Here is a 13295-nt window from a genome sequence, read left to right as displayed (position 1 = left end):
GTGTGTGTGTGTGTGTGTGTGTGTGCGTGTGCGTGTGCATGTGTAGGCACGTATGTGTAGGTGTGTGTTTGTGCATGTGTCTGTGTGTATGTGTGTAGGCGTATGTGAGTGTGTGCGTGCGTGTGTGTGTGTGTGCGTGTACATGTATAGGCACGTGTGTGTTTGTGCGTGTGTCTGTGTATGTGTGTAGGCGTATGTGAGTGTGTGCGTGCGCTTGCGTGTGTGTGTAGGCGCATGTGTAGGCACGTGTGTGTGTGTAGGTGTGTGTGTTTGTGCCTGTGCCTGTGTCTGTGTGTGTGTGTGCGCATGTGTAGGCATGTGTGTGTGTGTAGGTGTGTTTGTGCGTGTGTCTGTGTGTGTAGGCGTATGTGAGTGTGTGCGTGCGTGTGTGTGTAGGCGCATGCGTAGGCACGTGTGTGTGTAGGTGTGTATGTTTGTGCCTGTGTCTGTGTGTGTGTGTGTGTGTGTGTGTGTGTGTGTGTGTGTGTGTGTGTGCGCGCGCGTGCGTGCATGCATGTGTCTGTTGCGACACAGAAACACCTGTTCTGCGTCTCCTTCAGGGACACTGCCTCCACCAGCTCACCTGTCTGCCACAACAAGCTCTGATTACACTGAGAAAATGAGGAAGAAGGAAGAGAAAATGTTGAAAACCTTCAGACCAACACAGAGAATGCTGAAAAACAACCCAGCGAGGAGAGAATGAAAAAGAGATCGTATCTAGCAGAAATACGTCAGACGCTGAGTAGGAAAACAGAACATGGAACAGTTGTGTTTATAGCAAGAGAATGGAGATCGGGTGGATCGTTGAACTCACAATAGGGATATTCGTTCTATTGTAGCCCAGCGTTTCTTGGGGGTCCACACTTGGGGCGCATGTACACACTCATCCACACTGATGTCAGCCACACTTGTGGATGAGTAACCACACCAGCAGAGCTCCCTGGGTGTTTCCGTGTGCGTGTGTGTGTGTGTGTATGTGTGTGCGTATTTGTGTATTGTGTGTCTGTGTGTGTGTGTGTGTGTGTGTGTGTGTGTGTGTTTGTGTGTGTGTGTGTGTGTGTGTGTGTGTATGTGTGTGTGTGTGTGTGTGTGTGTGTGTGTGTGTGTGTGTGTGTGTGTGTGTGTGTACGCGCGAGTGTGCCTGGCTGTGAACTCTGTGAGGCACCCTCCGGTTCGTTCAGTTTGTTTGACTCAGGCCTCCTTTGGCTCATGGCCTGCGTGTACAATTCAAACTCAGACTGTCTCTTGGAGTTCGAACCCCCGTGGGGAAAGCCCTCTCTCCCACCCTGACCACATCAGCCCCTCTCCTCCCTCCGAAACACTCCAATCCCCCCCCCTCCTCACCCCAGTATCTGCACAGCCCCCTCCATCCAGCCCCCACTGTTCCCCTCACATCTCCAATCTGGGCTGTCTCTAGCGCTGCCAGCTCCAAGTTTATGTTATTTATGAGCTCTGCCCCCCCCCCAGACCCCCACCCCCTCCGCCCCCTACCCCCCTCCCTACCCTGAAAAGCATTAGTGGCTTTAAGATGCATCTGGATGCAGCTATCTCCTCCAACTGCGATCTCCCATCGGAGAACATTTCAAACTACTGGAAGTCCTCATGACATGCAACATTTTAAGCAGGAGAGAGAGAGAGAGGGAGGGAGAGAGAGCGAGAGAGAAAGAGAGAGAAAGAGAGAGAGAGAAAGAGAGAAGGCATCCAGGGAAATCGACGCCAACGCATTTCTGCTCGGGATCTGTAAGCCATTAGATACACCACACTTCCCATCGCATCCCTGGCCTGGTGAACTGGGCTGGGCCCAAGCGCTCACTGCGTCTGGATACACAACCTCACATCCCCTCCCAGCAAACACCCCGGCAGTCAGAGAGGAGTGGAGACAGGGGCTGAGCTCACGAAGCACGGGGTCAACATCACACCAACACGGAAGAACAATAGCGAGAGAGAGAGGTCGGTAGAGAGTGAGAGAGAAGAACCTGAACATAAACGCATCTGGACAGAGAGAGACGCTTTGAGAGAGAGAGAGTGAGAGAGAGAGAGAAGGGAAAAGAGGAAGAGGTACAAGAAAGAGATAGATATAGAGAGGAACATGCCGTGGAGGTCATTACGGGTCATTAGTGTTGGCCAGCGAGGCACCTTGGCGGATATTACTCCTCCCCTCGGCGCTGTATCCTCGGATGGCCACCGGTGGGGTCTGGAGCTCCTCAATGGGAAACACATGCTAGGGCGCCTGGCCTGCTGAGCCCGCCCCCCAGCTGGGGTGCCTGTTTCTGGGGGAAGACGAGCCTTGGCGTCCCTGGTCCCTCAGTGAGTCTGTGTTATCCGAGGATGGGGGTGGGGTGGGGGGTTGATATAATCACCTCCCGCACACCAAAAGAACCCCCATAAAGGCACTGTGATGTCTACTTTTAAAGACTGTCTGTGTATGAGCGCAATGTTTGTGAACGACATTAGACTAAACAGGCTCTCTGATGTTGTCCTCCACCGTAGGAGACCAAGGTCCCGAGCGGGTCGGGCATCCTATTTCGCTGGGGGTGAAAGGTCACGGAAGCTGAGGTGAGAGGCCATGTGAGCCACGCGTCACCAGAGATCCAGATGTTCGCCTTACGCCCATTGACGCTCAGCCATTTGAAGAGCCACAGCCACACAAATGGGACAGCTAGTCCTCAGAGATTGATTATTGCAATTCTCCTCATACGCACACGCACGCACACGCCCACACACACACACACACACACACACACACTGAAACATGGCTTATGAATACCTAGTGAACAGCCTATACTGAATCAGACACATACATACACCATACCCCAATAAAGATTCCATTTTCCTTACCAGCGTCAGAACCAGTCGAAACAGGTCTTGTGTTTAACTTCTCTTTCATCAAAGACCTCCTCGGGTGTTAATGCCCTCTGAATATTATTCTTAATTTTATTGCTCAGGAACGATTGGCAGTTTAACAGTCAGAGTAGAATGTTAGTGAACGGCATTATGGGAGGGATTCAGCTGAGGTCAATCAATGCGCTGTCTGTGCTTTCCTCAAGCTGATCTCTGACATCAGAAACGAGCATTCCTTCAGAAGCACATGGCAGAGCATGACTGGCAACATGGCTAAGTGCATTAAGGTCTACTTTGACGGGATTGTTGGAGCGGCTCAATACAAAACAACCCAATGACTTGCAGTACTGTAACTGGTCGGTGTTTACAGCTGATTGTGTGTTGACGGTGTGAGCAGTGACATTTAGAATTTAAGAGACTTGAATGGCTGTTCTGTTCAGTCCTGTACTGTGCATGGTACTGAGTTGAGCTTGGAACTTTAAAGGAGTAGTAAAGGGAAAAATCATGTTTAGCCCTGTTTTAAGGTTACTTATGATCATATACAATGGTTCAGATCAAAACGTTGACAAAACTAGCACTTTTGAGAAAGTTGATAATTGCTCTACCACCATTTAGGTCATACAATGGATGTGGGTGGGCACCTTGAAAAATCATTCAAAAACATGTTAAACTCTCGATTTCAAAGACGTGCTAGTTTTGTCAACTTTTTGATCTGAACCATTGTATATGATCATAAGTCATAAGGCCAAACATGATTTTTCCCTTTACTACTCCTTTAACCTTTGACCTCACATGTGAGGTATTGTTGATCATTTTTATCATTTGATCGTTCTGTTATAAGTTCTTCAGCATTTCTTTGGAACCCCTTAGTTCCTGCTCACGGGGAGTATATTAGGCAATCACCTCAACGTGTCCCGTAAATGGTGGCCAGGTTTTGCAGAACTACCTGACCACAAAACATCAATAACGTAGAGACAGTTTTCACCCCACCAGGTTTCAAAATGTTCTTGACTTTGGCAACACATCAGGATTTCAAAATACAAGGGGCAGTTGTAGCCTTCAACTTCGGTTTCTCTGTTGCAAATGAATGTATCCTTTGCATGCACAAAGTCCTCGCATGACACGGCAACTGGTTTGTTTTGTTGGCGAGTTTCTTGCAGAAAGTTGGACATGTTGGTTTACGGCCCGGAGACCTTTCGAGAAGAAGCCGTGCAGCCAAACAGGTCTGATATTCTTATCATAGGAAATGGCATCGGCTGAACATAATACTGACCTCTCCCTATCTCAAACCCTGGGAACATATCAGCCCAAGGTTTTCATGAGAAGATGTATACTGGGAACAGATGTAAAAACTTTAATCTCCTAGTTCAAATGCAGCTATATCTCTGGTTTACCTGCCATGCCCCAGACTCCAGCCCAGTAAACTTCCCGTTCAATTCCCCGAGCACCCTCTCCGCTCCAGCACACTCCCACTCCATTACTCTGATCCTGTTATACAGCGGAGCAAAACCGCGCTGGAGCACACATAGAAAATAAAAGGCAAAGTCAATTGAGTGAAAGCCATCAATCTCGCACTGTTGTTGCTCCGTGGTTGGCCGCCGTGGCCATTCCAAGACGGCGGGATTCAATCATATTTGTTTGTGTGTTTTAGATCTGGGCACGATTCCCAGCAGCTTTAGCTTACGGGGAGGGCTTGAGGAGTGTCTCGTGCTTGCTAGCTACGGTATGCTAGCAGGCCTCTCGCAGATTAGCTTAGCCTAGCACAAAACAAGCCAAGAGTATATGTAGTGCAGTTTTGCTAGAAGACATTTGTCACAGTTTTTGATGATTATAGTGGCCAAAAAGTGGCCTAGTGATGATTTTGGCTTGGTCAGCTCTGCGGAGGCTTGACCTTGACTCAGCAGCCATCTGAGGGTCATTAGCCTGGAGTGGACAGACGGAGCTAGCGGGAACATCTCTTCCAGCTGCAGAGAGAGAGAGAGGGAGAGAGAGAGAGAGGGAGAGAGAGAGGGAGGGAGAGAGAGGGAGAGAGAGAGAGGGAGAGAGAGAGAGGGAGAGAGAGAGGAGAGGTATATTGTGTGCCGAGGAGGGAGAGGGAGAGATGAGATCCCAGGGACCATCTGAGGAGAGATGAGCCAACAGGGAGAGAAACAAAGAAAGGCAGAGAGAGAGAGAGAGAGAGAGAGACAGAGAGAGAAAGAGAGACAGGCCGTCTGAGGGGATGAGCCGGCGCTGAGCAGCTTGAGGCCAGGCTCTGACTGTTTCTCTCATTCTCTCTCAGACATATGAACTGGAGATGTGGGATTATTCGCTAAAACTGATACCTGTTACTTCAGTCCTGAATGAGAGGGTTCGTCTGAGGAATGTTTTCCTTAATGGTGGGAAGGCTTCTAATGTGTACCACACTCATTCCTGCCATTGCAATGTAGTAAGGCTAGTCAGCCAGGAGTTTGCATAAAGATACCACAGGTTGTCAGTTGACAAAATCATTTTAATTATGGGAAATCAAATATTGTAATTAGATCATTAAACTGTGATTACTGTAGTTGTGTTTGTTTACAGAACCATTCTACTGACAAATGGTTTTGTATTTGGACGTGTAAAGAGGACAATAGATTTAATGAATCAAATCACAATTGTTATGGGCTGTGTATGTTTATACTTTGGTAAATGTGCTCAAAACGGTAAACAAAGATTTGCGATCAATTTGTTTCTGCTTTTTGAACCTCCGCAGGCAATCTTGAAGCTCATTACACTATCAATAAGCCCATTACAAGATTATAGGTCTCAGATGAGGAATGTCTGTGATGACACATTATAGCTACACGCAGCTAAACCCATAATTACTTTGTCATTAAATCCCTGGCGTGTTTTCACCAGTCATATAGCCTGCCCTCGACTAATTGTCTTTATTGGCTGCTCATTGTGTGTGCCCACGCATTGGACACGAACACACCTGTACAGTCAAAACACACCTCTTAGATGTCTAACATACAGACCACCGCACATGATGACATCAGGTTACCCACAGGTCCTATTGGTTGATTGGTAGGTGGCCCCTCCCTACTGGTGGTGGGCTGGGTGGGTCGCCTCTCCCTGTTTTGTGAAATTCTCAGTCATGTGTTGCTGGGTTGCTAACCTCAGCTAATTAAAACGTGGTGCCAATGCTATTAAACTCCATATATCTCTTTGTTATGACAGGATAATTACTGTGAGATGCAGTTTGGACTGACATCAATGTGCAGGGTAGATGTGTTGGGGGGAAACATGCTGTATATTATTATTTTATTGATTAAATCACTTATTAAGATTAAAGCAGAAGATCTTGGGGGCTTCTGGGAGGAAGGATTTGTTTTCTCTGGGTTCTTCTGAACTGCTTATTTGTTTTCCAAAAACATGGCTGCACCTCAATTATGGTCAGTATGGTCACGGCTCAACCAAGTATTTTGATTTTGAGAGCAATAAAAACGAAGAATCTTTTACGAGCCGCATACTTATAATACAACAACTGATCAAGTGATGCATATTTGTCAGTTGCAGCAGATCCAATGTCTCTCAGTGAGAGGAGAAGGCCTCCATGAGTGAGAGCATGAACCATTTTTCTCTCTAGAGTTTTTTTCCAACCTTCAGCAGTTTTGAGATTTGCAGCCATTATTTCAGAGCTGCATTTAAGCTCTATGCTGGCTCTCTACTGAGCTATGTTAACTTTATACAGACACGCACGAACCCACGCACGCACACACACACACACACACACACACACTTGGATACTTTATTTGATTCCCCAAATTACATTACAACAGCAGGGAATCAAATATAACAGGGCTAGACGATTCAAGAACACCTAAGGTTACTGTCCGGTACACATGGCACCTTCTCCTCCTCGCGGCTGAAACAGAGCAATATTTAGCAAGTTGTTTGGCTTTGCTCTTTCTCATGCCAGCAATGTTCAGACCACTCCTGGTATACTTACTGTACATGCCCAGGCTTCCAAATATGAGTAGAGTTTACATCTGTACACACACACACACACCACACTCTTAAACACAGACAGTGGGGCTATTTTTGGTACAGTAGCTGCAGATTAAAAGTATTTCAAGTACACACAGACACGCAGTAGTTGCTGAATCATGATTATATCGGTACACACTGAGATTAGCAGGTCACGTCCACAACAGGAAAATGAGAGCGAAAACACCAGAGTAACCTCGATCGGCCTAATCAGCTCACACCCCGTGGAGTCCAGGGCTTACTAACAATAAGAAACTGTGACTGCTCAGTTGGGAGGAAGGCCTGGGAAGTCTCAACGCCAAGTTGGTGAAAGGTGCTATCTAGTTGGTATTGCTCAGTGTTCATGCTTCAACTCATAGGGGAGAAAACTTAAGTTAGCAGCAATATTTCTTCTCATATGGAATAGAGTGGCTTTAGTTTATCTTTTTGTTGGTGCTGTACTCCAGTCATTGTCATGGAAGCACATCCTGGCGATTTACTGCTTTCTGTTATCACTCACTTTCTCAGCCCATGAATCAACACCCAGAAAAGGAGATTATGTTGGAAATTGTGCAACATGCACTATACTGTATGTAGCCTTTATCTGTATCCACAAACCTCTGGTGCCACTGTAAGTAACTCTGGCATATAAATTATGGATTATCATGATATGGATAAAACCTTTCAGACAGTTATGAGGTCTGGCGTGCCTGCACGCACGGATCAAAAACAGCGTTCATCAGCGCTGGTGAATTTCTGGTTTCCAACCACCGACTGTTGTGCCAGATTTCTTGAGGGAAAACTTTCGCGGCCCATACAGGACCCAGCGCACTCACGCATCAGCACAAAGCCTATAGGGAAGTGGTCAGCGGAGGTTCCTCTTTCGTGTCTGTCACGGCGGAGGAGAAAAATAAGATGACTGGTCTCATGATGGGCGCACACAGGGGAGGAGTGGACACCCTCGACGCCAACCGCCTCGGAGTCTGTCAAACAGATCGGGAAGGCAAAAAGCAAAACAAAGCCCACATATTTCACCGGTCCAGACAAAATTGAATGTTCTAACTGTGGCTCCTGCCGTCGCTGCATCTCCTCTAGGTCTTCGTCTGCTCTCTGGCTCCCTGGCCCTCGTTTCTTCAGTAGGGGTTATATAAGTGTCCTTAGCCTCTGCAGGAGTAAGGGCCACTCGTAGATCTTAGCTGCCTAGCTTAGGCGCTTTAAGACTTACAGTACGAGATTAAATGCAATGAATTGAAGGTCAACTATTGTTCTTGATGATCAGCTGCTGGTTTATGCGTGGTACAGTAAGCGTGATGTAGGAATGACTCCTGACATGTGACGTGACATGTTAACAAAACAAAAAAATATTTGAATCCGACTCAGACTCAAACAAGCTCCTGAGTAGTTATGCGTGGAGTTAGATGATTTTCAGACACAGTGATGCCAGTGAAATCCATGCACTAAAGTTGCTCTGGCTGCAAGAATATAAAAACTAAGAGGAATAAGGCGGAATAAGAGAAAGTCTCTGTGTTTCATAACATCTTTATGTTGGTGTGTGTTTATGATATGGTAAAGTGTTTATGATACTGTTCCAGTGATTGTTTTATCCTGTGTTTTGATGTATGGCTGATTGTTTGTAAAGCACTTTGTAACTTTTGTTTAGAAAGGTGCTATATCAATAAAGTTGTGTATTATTATTATTATTATTATTATTGTTGTTGTTGTTGTTGTTGTTGCTGTTGCTGTTATTATTATCAATAATATATTTTATTTTTTTATTATAGGGCTAAGCTCAGTGAGATCTCGTGTCATTGGTCACTTGATAAGTGCAGGAAGCCAGAGAGAACCTGGCAGTTGGAGAAGCGTCACAATGTTACGATGACATTGTTGCCAAAACAACAAAGGAGTGGATCTTCTGTTCATCTGAATGTTGCTTTCCACTGTTAGTGGTGTCAGTGCGTAGATGTTGATGGGGAAGTGCCAGTGTATCTCCATAGTCATCATTCCAAATGTCTCATCGGCACACCAACCTCACTGACCTTCCCCACGGGGGGGATACCAGATGGGCATGACTGCCCCAAGGAACCACCCATCACTAAGTCCTGTTGAAGAACATCATTTGAAAGACATGTTATGTCTGACAAATGTTAATGACTGAATCCTGCACATGCTGATAGAAAAGATGTGCGTGCATGTGTGTGTGTGTGTGTGTGTGTGTGTGTGTGTGTACTTGTTGCAGGGACACCAATATAAATTTAGGGTGAGATTCCTTACACAAACATTTACAAAAAAAAACATTAATATTTTGAACAGTTTATAGGGGCCCACATCTTTTTGAAAAAAAGAGGAGCTTGTGTGGGCTTCATATTTTCTATAGCCTACTCGTTAATCTAATGGGTGGGAATGTAGACTACCTTTCCATTATGAACGAGTAGGCTATAAAATTAGTCTATAGAGGGCACTATTAAAGTTTGTGAACTCGAGACAGATCACACAGGTGTAGGTCACAAGGTCAATTGGTTCAATCTGTTTGATCTTGACAAAGAACCGTACATTTAAAATGGAGCACCGTCACATATTACGCAGAGCAGCAAAACTAAAGATTTGAAAAGAAAAAGAGTCAAGGCAGTCAGATGCTTTACAGCAGGTTCCTCGCATTTCCAGTTTTTTAAAGAAAACAAAGGATGAGAACAACAGTGTTGCGGTGGAGGCTGTAGGGGGGGGGGGGAGCTGGTAGGGAGGGGGAGGCTGTAGGGGGGGGGGGGCCCTCTACACGTCCAGACCCAGGGGCCAATTTTTTCATGATCCGTCTATGGCTACAGTACATACAGGCCTGTGTGTGGACTCGAGTGTGTGTATGGATGATGGCATCCCTGAACAGTGCTGCCACTCTACCTACTGTAGAGAGGGTCTCCACCCACTGCTCCAGCTAGACACACCACATCTTAATGGACAGAGTGGACTGACCTCACTCCTGCTACCATCACAAAACTGGCCAGGGACAGAGTGGGGCCAGATGGGGATTGTGGTTGATAAAAACCTAGAGAGAATCGGGTTGTTTCCTACAATGGGAGGCTTTATAGAAGCATGGTGTGCCCTGTTGAACCGGAGCATGTGAGAGTGTAGTACTGACTGGGCTCTGAGCAGATCGGGGGCATGGCTATCTGCTCAGTAATTAATCAGTGCCCCCCTGCCCCCACAAAGGGCACAGCAAGTTGCTCATGCAGCAGTTGCCAAAAAGGATACCCCCCAATCCCAGTTCCACCAAGATCCCCAACCAGAAGAACACAATATAAAATAATGACTTATATAATCACTTTTATATAATAATATGAATAATATAGCATGCATTAGGCTTTGATTTATTATGAAATTGGGAGGAACTGTCTGGAAGGATTAACAGACTATCAAGAAGGATAAACAGCCTAGTTGCCTCTGCCAGAGACGTCGCAGGGCGAGAGGTTATGTTTTTGGTCATGTGTGTTGGTTGGTTAGTTCATTGGTTCGTTAGCAGGATTACACAAAAACTACCAAACCAACTTTCACGAAACTCGGTGGAGGGGTGTCACATGGGCCAACTTAGAACTCATTAAATTTTGGAGTGGATCCGAATGACTGGGTGCATACATGAACAAAAATGAAACTTGGCTGTCCATTTACCTTCACCTCATGTTCAGGTCTTCTGCTAGACTTACTGTAATGCCAGATAGTGCAGTGGTAGAGCACAGGACTTTCAATACTGGAGTTGCCTGCTCTGGTGCGGGTTTGAATTCTGACTGGGATGTTCTTTAAAAAAGAAAATTTTTAGAACATTGGCTCTTCGTTAGAATGAGAAGTCAATTCAGCTTTAGATAGATAGATATCAACTTTATTTATTTGCTGTTTTCGCAAACATTATTATCTTTCTATGCATGTAAAACAAAATAATATTGATGTAGTTGTTGGAGCACTATGGAGCACTGATGGACATGATGTACTGGTCTCTTTCGGTAGGCATGCATTTAACGTGTCAGACCATAGCTGATTAATTCTGGCTATCCCCGAATATTACACTCTTCATATATAGGCATTATGCATTTGCAATGTATGAAAGAACGAAAGAAAGAAAGAAAGAAAGAAAGAAAGAAAGAAAGAAAGAAAGAAAGAAAGAACGAAAGAAAGAAAGAAAGAAAGAAAGAAAGAAAGAAAGAAAGAAAGAAAGGAAGCCAGCTACCTATGTGAGGGTGCTAAAGACATGGGATTTGGACTGGGGTGTGCGGGGGGAGAGCCCAGAGTGCACCGCATTGCCCTCCGCCAGCTCTGACCCGAGGGGGGCGCCACAGAACCGGTCAAATAGAGCCACCCATTCACCTCCAGTAATTTTTTGGACTAGGATTACACAAAAACTACCATATTGCTTTTTATGAAACTCATGGAGAATTATGGATTTCTTACTCTACTTGTACAAAGGTCATGTTTACCTGCCTGAAAAATAAAATTGTCCAATCACATAATTTAAACAGCATGACTAACACTGTGGACTGAACAGAATCAAATATTTTGACAAATCTGTCAGACAATTAAACAACATTATTTTTTGAACTAGGTTTAAACTACCAGACTGCTTTTCATGAAACTCGGTGGAGGGGTGTAGCATGGGCCAATTTAAATCCCATTCAATTTTGGCATGCACAGAGCCAGGAAATGCATTCAGGGGCGGAGGTCTGTGCTCTCTGAACATCATTTCTAGTTATCTATCAATCACCGTCTGATTATTTTATCCACTTACACATTCAACAACTGCACATGCTGATCTAACCCTCGTCTGTATCGCTTCCTCCTGCAACTTGTCCACACCATAGAAAGAAAGAAAGAAAGAAAGAAAGAAAGAAAGAAAGAAAGAAAGAAAGAAAGAAAGAAAGAAAGAAAGAAAGAAAGAAAGAAAGAAAGAAAGAAAGAAAGAAAGAAAGAATTCAACAACTGCACATGCTGGTCTAACACGTCTCGTCTGTATCGCTTGTCCACACTGGCATCATACCCAGGTCCTCTGATTTGCATTCATACATGACCACCTCTTATAAACACAACTACCAGTTATGCCACTGTATAAGCTTACTCTTCAATGGTGCGAGTGGGCAATGTTTATACCGAGGAGTGAGTTTAACCATTTCAACTCGCATTCATGGGCAGAGGCCTGTACTCTCTGAGCACCCTTTCTAGTTATATATTTATTCATTTCTGTAAATGAATGCACCTCATTTTGCTACAGTATGTGCCAAATGTTACAGAATGTGTGCTACTACAGTTAACTTAGCGTTCCAACAAGCTTAGCTAGTACACCGTTTAACTTGGCTTCAGTCTATGATTGGAGAAATAGAGATTGCTACTGTTGTGTCCATCCGGCCATCAGGAACACGCTAGGGTAAAACAGACAGGCCATGTGCAGGAAGTGTAAAAGAGGCAGGCTGCTAAAAAGAGCTTTACTTCTCTGATGGAGATAGATTGAGGCGACACCATTTAATTGTAATTTTATTTTATTTTATTGTAATTTAATGTAATTTTTACCGTGGGTATTGATAGTTACTGAATTGTAACTCCAGTTCTATGTTGTGGATAGGGGGTCTTTCCTCCTATTTGAATACCTGACTGAGGTAATAGTGTATACATTACACATTACATACAGAGTATATACGCTATATGGACAAAAGTATTGGGCCACCTACACATTACACCTATAGGAGCTGTTATGACATCCCATTGTAAATTCATAGGCATTCATATGGATTTGGTCCCCCCTTTGCAGCTACAACAGCTTCCACTCTTCTGGGAAGGCTTTCTACAAGATGTTGGAGTGTGTGCGGGAATTTTGGCCCTTTCATCCAGAAGAGCATTTGTGAGGTCAGACACTGATGTTGGATGAGAGGGTAGCAATCTCCGTTCTAGTTCATCCCAAAGGTGTTCGATGGGGTTGAGCTTGCTTTGTCCACTGGGGCACAGTCATGCTGGAACAGAAAAGGGCCTTCCCCAAACTGTTCCCACAAAGTTGAAAGCTGGAATTGCCCAAAATGTCTTGGTAAGCTGAAGCATTAACATTTCCCTTCACTGGAACTAAGGCGCCTATAGGCCAACCCCAGAAAAACAACCCCAGACCATTATCCCTCCTCCACCAAACTTTACAGCTGGCACAATGCAGTCAGGCAGGTAACGTTCTCCTGGCATTCGCCAAACCCAGACTCGTCCATCAGACAGCCAGATAGAGAAGCATGATTCGTCACTCCACAGAACACGTTTCCACTGCTCCAGAGTCCAGTGGTGGCGTGCTTTACACTACTCCATCCGACGCTTGGCATTGTGCTTGGTGATGTAAGGCTTGCATGCAGCTGCTCGGCCATGGAAACCCATGTCATTAAAGCAGCCCAAGGTAGGATGTGCTATTTGTGCAATGTGGTGCCACCTACAAGTTCACTTTTGCACAACTGTCGTAAAAT

The sequence above is a fragment of the Borostomias antarcticus genome, assembly GCF_949987555.1.
Source record: "Borostomias antarcticus genome assembly, chromosome: 4".
NCBI lineage: Eukaryota > Metazoa > Chordata > Actinopteri > Stomiiformes > Stomiidae > Borostomias > Borostomias antarcticus.
The sequence above is the reverse complement of the archived record's forward strand: the minus strand, read 5'-3'. Positions refer to the sequence as shown.